General features: G+C 46.1%; 1 protein-coding gene across 4 annotated transcripts in view; it reads left to right on the forward strand.

Annotated features, from left to right (window-relative positions):
- Positions 1 to 4,462: 4,462 nt before the first annotated feature.
- The window catches only part of TENT5D (terminal nucleotidyltransferase 5D), a 16,052-nt gene continuing 14,545 nt past the window's right edge, over positions 4,463 to 5,969 (forward strand). For 3 of the 4 annotated variants that reach the window (XM_027645456.1, XM_027645459.1, XM_027645453.1), the window contains exon 1: positions 4,463 to 4,572. The gene's annotated coding sequence lies outside the window, so the exon portion shown is untranslated. Of the gene's footprint in view, positions 4,573 to 5,616; positions 5,708 to 5,969 lie in introns of those variants that run through there. The other variant, XM_027645457.1, reaches the window with a different exon arrangement.

Here is a 5,969-nt window from a genome sequence, read left to right on the forward strand (position 1 = left end):
CCAGGGATGGGGGCTCCACCTCCTCCCTGGGCAGCCCCTTCCAGTGCCTGACAAAAAAAAATATGGAACGCTTTCCCAATTTCATCACCTGGGTCTAAGGGTGTGCTGCAGAATGTTCCTGATGTAGTTGGAGCACTGATGCAGGAAGGCATTTCAGCAGCTTCTCTGCTCATCTACAGTATTTCATTCTCATCCCTCAGGTGCTCCCGAGTGCCCTACACACACAATCAAATTACTGGGGCTTTACTAGGGGAGAAGATTGGATCAGGAGCTAAACAAACCAGATCAGGTTATAGATTTCTGTGCACTTTTATTTTCTTCCTACCACCACAGGGATATGTGTAAACAGGCACATATATAAACCCACCAGCAGATCTTTTTAAAGCAGCCACATATTTCTGAAGTGTAAACATTTTTATTTGGGATCCGATACAGGAGTCAGAGGTGAAGGGCACGCACAGAACTTGTCTTTCCTTCTGACCAGACAGGCAGGAAATAGAATTTTTCTGAGCTTCCCAGCTGTCCATTGATGACAAATTACTGCTTATTCCCATTTAGCCCAGCTTCAGCTGGCCTGAATACATTCTATTTACAAGTGCCCTGGGATTAGTTCAAGTTGCTCCAGACTTCAGCGTGCTGACGTTGGAGGAGATTAACAGAAGTAATTTGCTGATTCACCATAACAATTTTCATAAAATATGACTCAGGGTTTTCTTCTTTCATGTAAGGCTGAAATTAGGTTAACATGCTTTGCTGAGCACTGTGCTGTACTATGTGTGTTCCCAGCAGCATCTGATGTTCCAGGGGTATATTTTTGGAAGTATAACCAGATTTATGAGGCCTTATCTTTTCCTCAGCTTTCCAATAAACTGACCTTCACCAATCTGTGGCTTGAATTAGAGACCTCTTCTTCACTCCATTACAAAGTCACGATACCAAGTGGATTTTCTGCAGCCTCTCACCTGTTGGACTGCTAAAGCTCTGTTTAAATTCTATGCTTAAGTGAGCTCCTCCAAACCTGGACACCTGGAGCAAAGCTTGCGGAATGTTCATGGCAGGGAACTTGGAATGAGATGATCTTCAAAAGGTCCCTTCCAACCCAAACCATGTCCCAGGATCCACCTCAAATTCCAGAGTAGGGAGACACCTCTTCCCTCAGACTGCTCATCTGGGAGCAGGGTCTTCTTGCCACCCCTTGCATGTCATTACCCCTTCAATGTGTCTCACAGTGTCTCTGCCACCTCATCATCAAACCTTCCTGTCCTCGTGCCTTTCTAGTTTCACACAGTTAAATTGAAGTGATGACTGTAGAAAATGACATCAGCATTTAAATAGATTTCCTGAGGAAATGTTTTAATGGTCATTTTTATTGCTTGTTTTGTGCTTTTTAACTTTTTTGTCTCTGGTCAAAATCAAGAAATCATTTCATACACACCAGTACGGGAAAAGAGCTAATTCTGACTAATCTCAAGGGTTTGATTTTTTTGATTCATTTTCATTCCAAGCACCGATGGCAGAAAAAAACCTGAATTTCTTTGTCTTCAAACAGTTGCTTTGGATTAATCAAAACATTCTCCACTTCTAGATTCAGGCAATACAAAAACTCAACAAGTCTCTTCCCATTTAAGCGTAAAACTCCATAAGTGGCAGCAGAAGCTATAAACTCCCTGACCTCAACGGACTTCTTGGAATTTCTTGAAGATAAGTTTGCACAGCAAGTGGTTCTCAGCACTTTTATTCAGTGACATCTGGCTTTCCCACTGTGGCTACTAAAATGGATATAAATTCCTTCTGAATCCTGACCAAGGGCTCAATCCAAGGTGCCTGGTGATGACAGGAAGAGCTTACAGTGCTCTGACAGTCATGTGTGCAATCTGGCTTCACCCTGGTGGGCTGGAAAGGAAAATTCCATATATTTCTCTTTGTGTTTGTGTGTGCAAAAGTGAATGCCCATTTCACCTGGAAAATGCACTTTTACTCACCCTCATGTTACCTCAAAACTCATGCTCAAAGTTAAGGCCATGGGGATTGTGTTTTCTGAGGTGATTCCCTCTGAGACAGAATATGAATCATTCATGACACAAAATTCTGGAGTTTGGGAAGGAAAACACAGCCCGGCGCTGGAATTTTCCAAAGGTAAAGCTGATTTTCTTCTGCCTCGCTGAACTGCAGAGCGCAGAGCTGAACGCCCAGGGTATCTGAGATCTAAATACATGTGAGAATTGGGGGAGTGTAGATCAGGATCTGACCTTTACAGGTCCAAGCTCAGTAATCTTCAGCGTTTTACAACCGCCTTTATTGCTCTCACAGTTTCAGCTTGTTCTGCACATCCAAATCCCTGTGAAATTTGATAAAATCTCCAAGCAGGGCTGGATCCTGTTGTTGCCCTGGAGGATTTAGGTGCTGCTATTCCAGCAAAACATGACCTTGCATGGGGTTATCCACGGCATACTATGGACCTTGAGCTCTGCATTCATAAAACCTGACAAAGGGCACAGTTCCAAGCTCTGAAAAATTGGCTGTGCTTCTACAATTTTATTCAGCAAGAAATCAGTGCTGTGCGTCACTGGTCAAAAGATGACTAAGCTCTCGTTATAAATGATAGAAATGATACAGCCAGATTATGCCTTTTGACTCCTTTTGAGTAATACCTCACTTCTTCACCAATGAATTAGAGATAAGCAAATCTTTAAACTAGGTGTTTGCTCAAGAGCTTGGCTGGCTGGAAATGTATTTATGGATATATTAAGTGCTTTCTGGAATTAGGGCCAAGGCAGGAGGAGGCAGCAACAGTCCAGGTTTAGGGAGCGTATCTTGTGCATCGGCAGAGGAGACCTGGCCTTAGAGGTTCCCTTTAAAATCCTCATTTCCAAACCAAACAAAGTGAGCTGGGTGAAATCCCAGCTTTACTGAACTCAGGAGCAGAAGTCCCAGCAACCTCAGCGGCCCTGGGATGTCATCAGACAGATGTCCTTCTCCTTCTCCCACTTTTCCACTTGGAGGATATGGTGCTGCCAGCCCTGTGCTGGTGTCCCTGACCTGCCCATGGCCAGTCCCAGCAGCCTGGTGACGTCATGATAGCACAGATTTGCATCTGCCTCCCTGAAAATGCACAAAGAGGTGAAGGCATAATTCCAAGAAAATACAGCTCTCCCTGCCTGACATTAAATTAGGTTTATCACCCATCAAACATGAGCTTTTCTCTGTATACTAAACACTTATTCCATCACCCAGCCATGCTGTGGAGCTGCAGCTTCCTAAAGAGTGAAAAAAAAAGGAAAATATGTAGCTTTTCTGAAGTAATTCACTGTTTTCCAAGTGCAGGAGGACCATTAACTAATTAATTTGCCCAATTAATCATTCAATAGCTATATATAATGGTTGGGCAAGCCATGGGCTTCATCCTGGCACAGGCTGAGCGTCCTGTCCCAGTCTCCAACAGTTCTGTGAGTCCAATTCTCCCAGCAATTCTAGGCTCCCTCTGTCTTGGCCATGGTGGCCCAGCATCAGGAAACTGGAAAATACACTTATCAGAACTGAGAATTCGTTTGTGTTGGAGTTTATGAGGATTTCAAAAGTCTCATCAACTCTTTTTCTTGATTTGTGACCTAGGAAGATAAATTAATATAATAATAAACAAAGAAATAACAAACAAAAGAAACAATCAGCTAATATAACAATATAAAGTAATTTAAATAGAAATACTTTTCACAGCTAGGAATATCAAGTAATAGAAACTAACTCGGTGTTTATGACATAAAATGAAGTCGTCTCACAAGTGGGATTCTTTAATCGTGAAGTGCTTTGTAATCGCTGCAATTGCTCCATCATAAAACTGTTCCCAAGAGGAAAGAGACACTGAAGATATTTTTAAGGGCCCTAAAGAATAACAGCTGGTTTGGGGATTTTTATGTTCAACAAGGGTCGCATTTCCTTGCCGTGGATTCTTTTAGGATAAAAGGTTAATATCCTTCTCTGGTGTAATACCCCAGAGCCAGCCTAGAAGTACCTGGGTGCTGGAAGGTCAAGTACAGACATGGCTATTTAAGGTTTTTATATATTTCCCTATGACAAAATGCAGTTTAAAATACTTTCATAACCTTTTTTTGCTCATTGTTATGAGTCACTGTAGTACTAAATCTGCACTTTTTTCAGAAGTAATCATGCCTTACCCATGTGGCATGTTTTCTCAGAACAGTAAATTATCTCTCATTTTAGGTCTATGTCTAAGCAAGCTTAGACACCCCGCAGCAGCAAATGTAAAGTATCTAGTGTTATAGTGGAATGGAAATGACCAAAAATGGCACAACTGACATAACCTCACCCTGGGCAGGGTTTTATTCCATCCATCCAGTGAAGTAATTGATCAAAGATAGTCATTTTTAGATACCCAGTCTAGTTTTGTAAGTCGGATGCTTGGAACCAGAACTGAGTCTGTGACATCACATATTGCTCATGAAGGAGCACAGGGAATGTTTCCAACGGGACACCACAGTAGTGGAGATCCTGGGCCCAGAGCTGAAGTGACAGAGCAGCCAAGTGTCTTTCACTGTGAGAAGGGCTGTGCTGCAGGTGAGGCAGAATTTGGGGGGTTGAGTGACCAAACTGCAGGTGCTCATGTCACTTTATCAGTTTAATCATCTTAATCCTCAGTCTTAATCCTTACAATCCTTAACGCATCCCTGAAATGTAGATTTCCTTGTTTAGATTCCTTTGGCAATTACATCCTGTGCCTGTGTCTTGCCCAGAAAAGCTGTGGCTGCTCCATCTCTGGAAGTGTCCAAGGCCAGGTTGGAGGGGGTTTGGAGCAACCTGGGATAGTAGAAGGTGTCTCTGCCCATGGAAGGGGATGGGATGAGCTGGGCTTTAAGGTCCCTTCCAACCCAAATCATTCCAGGATTCCATGAAACAGTGAGGCAAAAATGAGAGACTGTTTGTGCAGGAAGAATCTCAAAACCAAACAAGTTTAATTCTGACTCTTCTTGGGATCTGAGAACTGGATCACCAGAGGATGAAACCATTTGCCACCAACTTGAAAGGGACCCTCTTTGCCTGGGCTGACAGGACCTGAAGTTGCACGGGGGAAGGTTCAGGCTGGATATTAGGAGCAATATTTTTCATGGAAAGGTTTGTTAAAGCATTGGAACAGACTGCCTAAGACAGTGGTGGAATCATAGAATATTCTGAGATGGAAGGGACCCACGAGGATCATCCAGTCCCACTCCTAGCCCTACACAGGACACCCCAACAATCCCACCCTGTGTCCAAGAGCGTTGTCCAAATGCTCCCTGAACTCAGTCCCCATCCCTGGGGGAACTTTACAGCTGTGTGGATGTGGCAGCTGGGGACATGGGTTAGTGGTGGGCTTGGCAGTGCTGGGGGAACAGTTGGACTCGATGAGAGCTTTTCCAACCGAAACAATTCCCTTGATTTTACATTCCTTGTTGCCCCGATTTTATGATTCTGTGATTCCATGATTTTATGATTCCTTGATCCCGCGATCCCGTGACCCCATGGTGTTATTATTCCACGATGCTATGACCCCACGATTCCACGATTCTACGGTTCTGTGCCCTCCACCGGGCGTATCTGGCAGGGGCGGCGGCCGGGGGGGCTGCAGGTGAGGGGCGGCGGCCGGTGGCCGTCACCTCCCGGTGTGGAAGCGCCGGTGGCCGCCCCGGTGTGACGAACAACGGCCCCGGGGCAGGTGCGTGGCTCGGACCCTCCTCTGAGGGCCGCGCAGGGGCTGCGGGCTCGGGGGTCTCTGTGGCGGGGCCCCGTGAGGCGGCGGCGGCGGGCGCGGCCCCCCCGCTCCCGTTGCCATGGCGGCCGCGTTGCGCTCCGCGGGGGCGGGCGGAGGGCGGGGCGGGGCGGCCGCTTCAGCACCAGCGCGGCCGCCGCCCGCGGCTCCGAGGAGGCCCCGAGCCACGCACCCGCCCCGGGCCCGTTGTTCGTCACACCGGGGCGGC

Source organism: Corapipo altera, unplaced genomic scaffold, assembly GCF_003945725.1.
Source record: "Corapipo altera isolate COAL_440 unplaced genomic scaffold, ASM394572v1 65, whole genome shotgun sequence".
NCBI lineage: Eukaryota > Metazoa > Chordata > Aves > Passeriformes > Pipridae > Corapipo > Corapipo altera.